The sequence below is a fragment of the Convolutriloba macropyga genome, unplaced genomic scaffold (genome assembly GCF_964194025.1).
Source record: "Convolutriloba macropyga unplaced genomic scaffold, txConMacr16.3 SCAFFOLD_5145, whole genome shotgun sequence".
NCBI lineage: Eukaryota > Metazoa > Xenacoelomorpha > Acoela > Convolutidae > Convolutriloba > Convolutriloba macropyga.
In genome coordinates, this window is record NW_027450875.1 from 1 (window position 1) to 11,066 (window position 11,066).

General features: G+C 44.3%; 1 pseudogene; it reads right to left on the minus strand.

The window, feature by feature from the left end:
• Nucleotides 1–491: 491 nt before the first annotated feature.
• Nucleotides 492–643, minus strand: LOC142356231 (5.8S ribosomal RNA; annotated as a pseudogene).
• Nucleotides 644–11,066: the final 10,423 nt, after the last annotated feature.

Below are 11,066 nucleotides of genomic sequence, written 5' to 3' on the forward strand. Positions count from 1 at the left end.
ACTAGTAACAGCACAGTACTAATCACATATCGTTCTACAGTTTGCAGACAACTTTCACATGTTGATGTTTCAGCTTTCGCCTACTAGAAACAACATAATACTCGCTGTATACATTTGTAGTTCTCTATGTAACTTTCATGTGAAGAAGTTTCGCCAGTCTTTTTGACTGTCTCAAATCTGAGTCATGCTTAGGCTACTAGTTGCTTCATAGTACTTATCGCCTCGAGATCATTGAACAAAACTTGATTTTCACATGTTGCTGTTTCAGCTTCCGCTTACTAGAAACAACATAATACTAGTCTCATTAAGTTCCGTCTCTTTGCAATTTTCTTATGAAGAAAATTCGCCATCACAATGACTCCAGCAGTTCTTGATCAAGGAATGCAATCATTGATCAGAATGCTATTATTTGAATCGGTTCTGCTTTAAGTGTTCCAATTTTATTGGAAGCACCAACAATAGAACATCAATGTGTTCAATCGAGAGTTATATAACCCTGAATCGGACGCAGTCAACAGCCGAAGCCGAGACCGCCTTTTGCGTTAGAGAGGTCGGTAAACAAATCTTGCGATTCATACCGAATTAACACATATAGCTGTGCTCCTCTTCGTAAAGCGAGCCAAGTGATCCCCTGTTGAAGGATGTATTTGGACCAATCTAGTAGCATTTGGTTTCCAACAAGCTCTCCCAAGTTAGCTTACTTATTGGGCTTTTCAACCAATTCGGTTGGCTACAAGCATCATCAAAGTACTAGCCACAGTTTGATCGCAAAATTCTACGACTTTCACATGTTGATGTTTCGGCTTGCGCTTAGCCTACTATAAGCAACATAATACTAGTCATATCATAGAGCGTGATCAGCTTGTGACGTTCTCATGATGAAGTTTCACCAACAGTGTCTCACTTCGAGCTTAAATCCAGCTACTAGTAACTACACAGTACTGACTGCAACGATAACTTTTATCTATACCTTTCACATGCTGCGCTTTCGGCCAGGGCCTACTAACGTCAACATAATACTCGATATAAACTTTTGTTCATGATGCAGCTTCCCCATGCAGAAGTTTCGCCTTCAAATGCTCTCTTGGCCATATGACGTAAGAAAAGGTTACTAGTAACATCACAGTACTAGCCACAGTTTGATTGCAAAATTCTACGACTTTCACATGTTGATGTTTCGGCTTGCGCTTAGCCTACTAGAAGCAACATAATACTAGTCATATCATAGAGCGTGATCAGCTTGTGACGTTCTCATGATGAAGTTTCACCAACAGTGTCTCATTTCGAGCTTAAATCCAGCTACTAGTAACTACACAGTACTGACTGCAACGCTAACTTTTATCTATACCTTTCACATGCTGCGCTTTCGGCCAGGGCCTACTAACGTCAACATAATACTCGATATAAACTTTTGTTCATGATGCAGCTTCCCCATGCAGAAGTTTCGCCTTCAAATGCTCTCTTGGCCATATGACGTAACACAAGGTTACTAGTAACATCACAGTACTAGCCACAATTTGATCGCAAAATTCTACGACTTTCACATGTTGATGTTTCGGCTTGCGCTTAGCCTACTATAAGCAACATAATACTAGTCATATCATAGAGCGTGATCAGCTTGTGACGTTCTCATGATGAAGTTTCACCAACAGTGTCTCACTTCGAGCTTAAATCCAGCTACTAGTAACTACACAGTACTGACTGCAACGATAACTTTTATCTATACCTTTCACATGCTGCGCTTTCGGCCAGGGCCTACTAACGTCAACATAATACTCGATATAAACTTTTGTTCATGATGCAGCTTCCCCATGCAGAAGTTTCGCCTTCAAATGCTCTCTTGGCCATATGACGTAAGAAAAGGTTACTAGTAACATCACAGTACTAGCCACAGTTTGATTGCAAAATTCTACGACTTTCACATGTTGATGTTTCGGCTTGCGCTTAGCCTACTAGAAGCAACATAATACTAGTCATATCATAGAGCGTGATCAGCTTGTGACGTTCTCATGATGAAGTTTCACCAACAGTGTCTCATTTCGAGCTTAAATCCAGCTACTAGTAACTACACAGTACTGACTGCAACGCTAACTTTTATCTATACCTTTCACATGCTGCGCTTTCGGCCAGGGCCTACTAACGTCAACATAATACTCGATATAAACTTTTGTTCATGATGCAGCTTCCCCATGCAGAAGTTTCGCCTTCAAATGCTCTCTTGGCCATATGACGTAACACAAGGTTACTAGTAACATCACAGTACTAGCCACAATTTGATCGCAAAATTCTACGACTTTCACATGTTGATGTTTCGGCTTGCGCTTAGCCTACTAGAAGCAACATAATACTAGTCATATCATGGAGCGTGATCAGCTTGTGACGTTCTCATGATGAAGTTTCACCAACAGTGTCTCATTTCGAGCTTAAATCCAGCTACTAGTAACTACACAGTACTGACTGCAACGATAACTTTTATCTATACCTTTCACATGCTGCGCTTTCGGCCAGGGCCTACTAATGTCAACATAATACTCGATATAAACTTTTGTTCATGATGCAGCTTCCCCATGCAGAAGTTTCGCCTTCAAATGCTCTCTTGGCCATATGACGTAACACAAGGTTACTAGTAACATCACAGTACTAGCCACAATTTGATCGCAAAATTCTACGACTTTCACATGTTGATGTTTCGGCTTGCGCTTAGCCTACTAGAAGCAACATAATACTAGTCATATCATAGAGCTTGATCAGCTTGTGACATTCTCATGATGAAGTTTCACCAACAGTGTCTCATTTTGAGCTTAAATCCAGCTACTAGTAACTACACAGTACTGACTGCAACAATAACTTTTATCTATACCTTTCACATGCTGCGTTTTCGGCCAAGGCCTACTAACGTCAACATAATACTCGATATAAAATTTTGATCATGATGCAGCTTTCCCATGCAGAAGTTTCGCCTTCAAATGCTCTCTTGGCCATATGACGGAACACCAGGTTACTAGTAACATCACAGTACTAGCCACAGTTTGATTGCAAAATTCTACGACTTTCACATGTTGATGTTTCGGCTTGCGCTTAGCCTACTAGAAGCAACATAATACTAGTCATATCATAGAGCGTGATCAGCTTGTGACGTTCTCATGATGAAGTTTCACCAATAGTGTTTCATTCGAATTGGTTCTGCTTTAAGCTCTCCAATTGTTTTGGATGAACCAGTTTTGCCCTTCGAAGCCACTTTTGTGAGCTTTTGTGGGTCTTTACCAAGAGGATATACCTCAAGGCCTCTTTCAATTCCTTTAAGTTCTTTCAACTCCTTTACAGTTTCTAGGTTCACATAGCTGCAAACCTTATTTCTAGTTTTAAGTCTGGCCAACTTGGGGAGAGTTGGTGCAGACCGTGACCAATTCTAGTAGGATGCCACAACAAGAATGTGATCAACTTAGCTTGTCGATGAACCTGCCCCACATTCAAACAACTCTATCGCCTTTTCCTCGTATAGTTATATGCGAGGGCCTCTCATAGAGAGCGCTGTTAGCAACCTTTTCCACATAGACGATAAAGTTGTGAGTGTTTTGCACATGGCTGTTGTCATCACCACGTGACGAGTCAACTCAGCTTGACTCTCTACACTCCGACAAGCTTTGCACATACGCCTTTAGTTCAGTATGTGTCTTTAATCTGACTCCGGTGCCTCAAGCCGGAAAAATTGTCAGATTATGATCATTATCGGTTAGTCATCCCGATGCAAGATCGTATCGTACTGTCTTTGTCTACCTCCAGATTCCGAAGAACAGGAGGAGACTCTCCCAGACCTACATATCTGGGAGAATGTTCAGAGGGCGAGAAGCTGTGGATTACTCTCCCCTAAGAACTGACTAAACTTTACCCTCGTCCAAGGTAAGTTTATTTTAGCTAGCCTTCTATGTAAAGGATCTGAGGCTAAGCTGTGTTTTTTCGAGCCTTTGGCTCGGAGCAAGTTCAGTGGGCGCCCCGAGTAGCTCAACTCTTTCCCACTGAACAGCGCAACGCTCTGTCACTCGCTGGGATTTTTGCGTGTCGGTTCTAACCACGCGACTTGTGGACCTTTTTAGGCCTTTCTCATTCACAAGTCTATAGCTGGGCTTCTATAACCCAGCTTCTGAGATCTAGATAGCTGCAGTTCTGCTAGGCTGCTTTTGCTAACTAGTCTCCCTTTAAGCAGTCCCTTGCCATGACTGCTGAACTATGTATCCACACAAGTAGTTTTTGAGCTCGATACATAATTCGAGATTGGTTGCCAAGCAATCTCTAGCGACAGAGCGTCATGCGCACTACAGACATGGCCTCTACCAGCAGCCATGCCCGAAGGAATCAATCACTGATCCTTCCGCAGGTTCCCCTACGGAAACCTTGTTACGACTTTTACTTCCTCTAGACAATTAAGCTCGATCCGCTTCATCCCGTTGCCGGAGACCGAAGTCCCAACAGTAGGAATTTGCAATTCTTGCTTAACTATCCAATCAGTAGTAGCGACGGGCGGTGTGTACAAAGGGCAGGGACGTAATCCCTATGAGTTGTTGACTCATAAGTACCAGGAATTCCTGGTTCACGTCTGCAAGTTACAACAGACGATCCCCTTGAAGCGCTGTACTTTTCTCTGATTGCCCAGTCCATTTCGGACCAAGGGCTGAGTACTCAATCTAAAAGTACACAGTGTAGCGCGCGTGCAGTCCAGAACATCTAAGGGCATCACAGACCTGTTATAGCCTCACTTCATCTGCGGTATTTAATTCCGCATAGTTCCTCTAAGAAGTGTTTGAATTCACATATAGTGAATTTCATTATTTAGATGGAGAAGATCTCGTTCGTTATCGGAATTAACCAGACAGATCACTCCACTAACTAAGAACGGCCATGCACCACCGCCCATATAATCATGAAAGATATTCAATCTGTCAATCCTTAAGATGTCTGGACCGGGTGAGTTTTCCCGTGTTGAGTCAAATTAAGCCGCAGGCTCCACTCCTGGTGGTGCCCTTCCGTCAATTCCTTTAAGTTTCGATTTTGCAACCATACTTCCCCCGGAACCAATAAACTTTGGTTTCCCGGTTAATCTCTTGCCAAGTCAAGATCGACTTTGACAAATTGTAGGTTGGTATAGTTTATGGTCAGAATTACGAGGGTATCTAATCCTCTTCAATACTCTGACTTTCGTTCTTGATTAATGAAAACATTCTTGGCAAATGCTTTCGCAGTAGTTTGTCTTGCCACGATCCAAGAATTTCACCTCTAACGTAGCAATACAAATGCCCCCGTCTGTTCCTTTCAATCATTACCGCACTCAGCCAACCGGCATCAATCGAGTAGCGGGTCATTCTCCATTATTCCATGCTTTATTATTCGATCCCAAAGGATGCTTTGAACACTCTAATTTTCTCAGGGTGAAAACACCGTTTCCACAGTTCGTCACATTTAAGTGCAAACTATTTCTTCGATGCGAAGGATGAGCGGAACGAGTCAACAGATTTAACTGAAGACCATGTTGCCGTTCTACTCAAACAGATCCAACTATGAGCTTTTTAAACGCAGCAACTATTGCATACGCTTGTAGAGGCTGGTATTACCGCGGCTGCTGGCACCAGACTTGCCCTCTACTCGTTCATCAATGGAGCTTTTAAGTCCATTCCATTCTGATTACAAACCATAAAGGTTCATATCATTATTTCTAGTCACTACCTCCTCGTGCGGAGAGTGGGTAATTTGCGTGCCTGCTGCCTTCCTTGGATGTGGTAGCCGTTTCTAAGGCTCCCTCTCCGGAATCGAACCCTGATTCCCCGTTACCCGTCACAACCATGGTAGTCCGTTACACTACCATCATAGGTTGATAGGTCAGAAATTCGGAAGTTCCGTCCCCAAGCCGAAGCTATCTGGGATCTTTCAGTTACTAGGACTCATCACGGGATGTGTCTGTACTTAGCAAATCACCCGGTGTAGTCTTGTAAAAGTCTCCGACAGTGTCGGACAATCAGCATGCATTAGCTGCAGGGTTACCGCAGTTATTCATTTAGCTTGCAAATCAACTAATAGATAGTAACTGATTTAATGAGCCATTCGCGGTTCCACTTTTTCAAGCTTCGCTTGCACATGCATGGCTTAGTCTTTCAGACAAGCATATGGCAACTGACAGGATCAATCAGTTTAATTGTACTTTGAACAATCTTTCGATTTGTTCGAATTTAGAAAGACATAGCCTTGCGGCCTCGTCAATCTTGCTTTGAGCTTTTTAAATCACGAAGAGTTTCAATGCATGCTTTGGCATGGCTACTAGTTACTACACAGTACTCTACACACTTAGAGTTACCCACGATTACACATTTCACATGCTGATGTTTCGGCTCGCGCGTACTAGAAACAGCATAATACTATGTGTACTGGTAGATAGCGCTCTGTGAGCATTTCCCATGAGCAGGTTTTGCCCTCCAAATCTCTGTTCTACTGTTACCAATACCGGCTAACAACTGTATCATACTAGGGAGAATTGACTCATGATTTAAAAACCAGATGTTCACATGTCGATGTTTCGGCTCTCGCCTACTAGAAACAACATAATACTAGTCTGTTAAAAATCTCAATCACGCCGCCTCTTCAGATACAGAAGTTTTACCTTTTATTGGTTAGAGAACAGCTTTCCAGCTGTCGACATGGTTACTAGTAACAACACCGTACTCAACACAAAAACTTTTCAACTTCACAACTTTCACATGCTGATGTTTCTGCTTTCGCATACTAGAAACAGCATAATACTTATTGTTTTGTCAAGTAATTTGTGTGTCTTTCCCATGTGAAGTTTCACCGGTCAACAATGTTTCCCTGACCAATTACGGCTACTAGTAGCTGTATAATACTAGGGAAAATGATTGAGGATTTAATATCAGATTTTCACATGTTGATGTTTCGGCTTTCGCCTACTAGAAACAACATAATACTAGTCTGCTAAGAAATCTCGCTCAAATTGCCTTTTCACATACAGAAGTTTCACCTTCTATTGGTTAGAGAACAGTTCTCAGCTGTCGACATGGTTACTAGTAACAACATCGTACTCAACACAAAAATTCTTCAACTTCACAACTTTCACATGCTGATGTTTCTGCTTTCGCGTACTAGAAACAGCATAATACTTATTGCTTTGTCAAGAAGTGTGTGTGTCTTTCCCATGCGAAAGTTTCACCGGTCAGCAATAATTGCCGTGTCCAATTAAGGTTACTCATAGCTGTATAATACTAGGGAAAATGATTGAGGATTTAATATCAGATTTTCACATGTTGATGTTTCGGCTTTCGCCTACTAGAAACAACATAATACTAGTCTGCTAATAAATCTCGCTCAAATTGCCTTTTCACATACAGAAGTTTCACCTCTTCTTGGTCACTGTACAGATGATGCTGTCTGTTCTTTATTTGGTTCTGCTTATTATAAGGAGGGGCATCACTCCTTCCTCCTTGGTTTGCATGCATTAAGCCTGCTTTGTGAAAAGCGTATCTTTCTAGCTTTTCTTCGCCTTACTCGAGTAGGACGATACAATCCAGACATTAGTCAGTCTTGGTGTAAAGTCACTGAGTATTATTCGGTTCTGCTTTATTCAGCAATATGCTGTATAATTGTTGTAATTTGCGAACATATTTGTTCTCAGTTCCGAACTACTAGCGACGACAGATTACCAGCGGTCATGAGCCATCAAGGTAGTTCTTTGGTGCATCAAGTAGAGAGGTGCCATCAAACAACACTTCCCTAATAATGCTACACACATAGAATTTGCTACAGTGCAGCTTTTTACTTTGCAAAATTTGCGCACAAATTTTGCATAGAATAAATGTTTTATCAAGATTTTTAGATCCCCTCCCTTGAGAGAACGTTACTCCTTTAAGTGAACACCCCGCGGCGTCCTGTTGTTATTGCTTATAACCATTTCGCAAGCCGGAGGCATAATGCACTACGCAAGCCGCTACTTTGGCACAGAGGCACCTAGTTTTACACCCGGGACTTCAGGTGGCCCAGTTTTACACCCAGTACAGCGGTGCCAGTTGGTAACCCGGTGGATCCTCGGAGACCAGACATGATCATAGATCAAACCCGATGTATGCTACTCCTGAACGTATAGTATCTCCACTGTGCAATGAAATTATCGTTCGTTTCGGGCCTTCCTATACGTTCAGCAGACAATCGCTAGGAATTCACCTCGTGACCCGTGGTGACCACACTGGATTTCAAGTTTATTGATTTGGACAGACCTGTCATTTATTTTGCTTTTCAGCTTCAGTTCTGCTCGATCTAGCTTGCCTAAGGCTTGATCTCGCTTTGCTCACCCCTGTAGGAGCCTCTACTAGTACCACTCGGAGTAATGGGGAATCCACCAGACCTAATCGATGAATGCCATCAAACAACAAACATCATACCCGGCTTCATCAGGCATATTTTATTACTTCCGAGAGGTACTTTAGTATCAGATCTTTCTCCATGCCTCTTATGAGGACCCGTCAGACCTTTCGGTTTATCGTTTAGCTTCAGTCCTGCTCGATCTAGCTTTCCCAAGGCTCGATCTAGCTCTATTCGCCCCACTAGAGGGCTCTCTAAGACCCCTCGGTCTTAGTGTTAGCTCCGGTACTGCTCGGTCGTGCTTGCTGAAGGCCCGACCCAGCTTTAGTTAGATTCTCGTACTTTCTCTTGGCCTCTCTAGGAGGACCAGACAGACCTCTCGGTCTATCGTTTAGCTTCAGTCCTGCTCGATCTAGCTTGCCCAAGGCTTGATCAAGCTCTATTCGCCCCGCTAGAGGGCTCTCTAAGACCCCTCGGTCTTAGTGTTATCTTCTGTAATGCCTAACCAAGCTTACTACAGGCCTTGGTCAGGTCTTTATCGGTCACCGATTAGTAACAGACCAATCATAGGGCCTTCCACCCTATCCGGGTTGAGGTCTTTAGTCCAGCCATATTTTGACAAGACACCTCTCCCTAATAATGCCCCACACATAGAATTACTGTCCATGCAGTATTTAACTTGTGTTTTTTTCTAAAATTTGATTTTCACTTTTTGGAGGTTCATTTGCTCCTCTGACACTCTTTCAGCTTCAATCTTACTCGATCTAGCTTTCCCAAGGCTCGATCTAGCTCTATTCGCCCCACTAGAGGGCTCTCTAAGACACTTCGGTCTTAGTGTTAGCTCCGGTCTTGCTCAATCGTGCTTGCTGAAGGCGCGATCAAGCTTTAGTTAGCTTCTCGTACTTCCTCTTGGCCTCTCTAGGAGGACCAGACAGACCTCTCGGTCTATCGTTTAGCTTCAGTCCTGCTCGATCTAGCTTTCCCAAGGCTCGATCTAGCTCTATTCGCCCTGCTAGAGGGCTCTCTAAGACCCCTCGGTCTTAGTGTTAGCTCCGGTACAGCTCGGTCGTGCTTGCTGAAGGCCCGATCAAGCTTTAGTTAGATTCTCGTACTTTCTCTTGGCCTCTCTAGGAGGACCAGACAGACCTCTCGGTCTATCGTTTAGCTTCAGTCCTGCTTGATCTAGCTTTCCCAAGGCTCGATCTAGCTCTATTCGCCCTGCTAGAGGGCTCTCTAAGACCCCTCGGTCTTAGTGTTAGCTCCGGTACAGCTCGGTCGTGCTTGCTGAAGGCCCGATCAAGCTTTAGTTAGCTTCTCGTACTTTCTCTTGGCCTCTCTAGGAGGACCAGACAGACCTCTCGGTCTATCGTTTAGCTTCAGTCCTGCTCGATCTAGCTTTCCCAAGGCTCGATCTAGATCTATTCGCCCTGCTAGAGGGCTCTCTAAGACCCCTCGGTCTTAGTGTTAGCTCCGGTACAGCTCGGTCGTGCTTGCTGAAGGCCTGATCAAGCTTTAGTTAGCTTCTCGTACTTTCTCTTGGCCTCTCTAGGAGGACCAGACAGACCTTTCGGTCTCTTGCTTAGCTTCAGTCCTGCTCGATCTAGCTTTCCCAAGGCTCGATCTAGCTCTATTCGCCCCGCTAGAGGGCTCTCTAAGACCCCTCGGTCTTAGTGTTAACTCCTGTAATGCCTAACCAAGCTTACTGCAGGCCTTGGTCAGGTCTTTATCGGTCACCGATTAGTAACAGACCGATCATGGGGCCTTCCACCCTATCCGGGTTGAGGTCTTTAGTCCAGCCATATTTTGACAAGACACCTCCCCCTAATAATGCCCCACACATAGAAATACTGTCCATGCAGTATTTAACTTGTGTTTTTTCTAAAATTTGATTTTCACTTTTTGGAGGTTCATTTGCTCCTCTGACACTCTTTCAGCTTCAATCTTACTCGATCTAGCTTTCCCAAGGCTCGATCTAGCTCTATTCGCCCCACCAGAGGGCTCTCTAAGACACTTCGGTCTTAGTGTTAGCTCCGGTCTTGCTCAATCGTGCTTGCTGAAGGCGCGATCAAGCTTTAGTTAGCTTCTCGTACTTTCTCTTGGCCTCTCTAGGAGGACCAGACAGACCTCTCGGTCTATCGTTTAGCTTCAGTCCTGCTCGATCTAGCTTTCCCAAGGCTCGATCTAGCTCTATTCGCCCCGCTAGAGGGCTCTCTAAGACCCCTCGGTCTTAGTGTTAGCTCCGGTACAGCTCGGTCGTGCTTGCTGAAGGCCCGATCAAGCTTTAGTTGGCTTCTCGTACTTTCTCTTGGCCTCTCTAGGAGGACCAGACAGACCTCTCGGTCTCTTGCTTAGCTTCAGTCCTGCTCGATCTAGCTTGCCCAAGGCTTGATCAAGCTCTATTCGCCCCGCTAGAGGGCTCTCTAAGACCCCTCGGTCTTAGTGTTAGCTCCGGTACAGCTCGGTCGTGCTTGCTGAAGGCCCGATCAAGCTTTAGTTAGCTTCTCGTTTTTTCTCTTGGCCTCTCTAGGAGGACCAGACAGACCTCTCGGTCTATCGTTTAGCTTCAGTCCTGCTCGATCTAGCTTTCCCAAGGCTCGATCTAGCTCTATTCGCCCCGCTAGAGGGCTCTCTAAGACCCCTCGGTCTTAGTGTTAGCTCCGGTACAGCTCGGTCGTGCTTGCTGAAGGCCCGATCAAGCTTTAGTTGGCTTC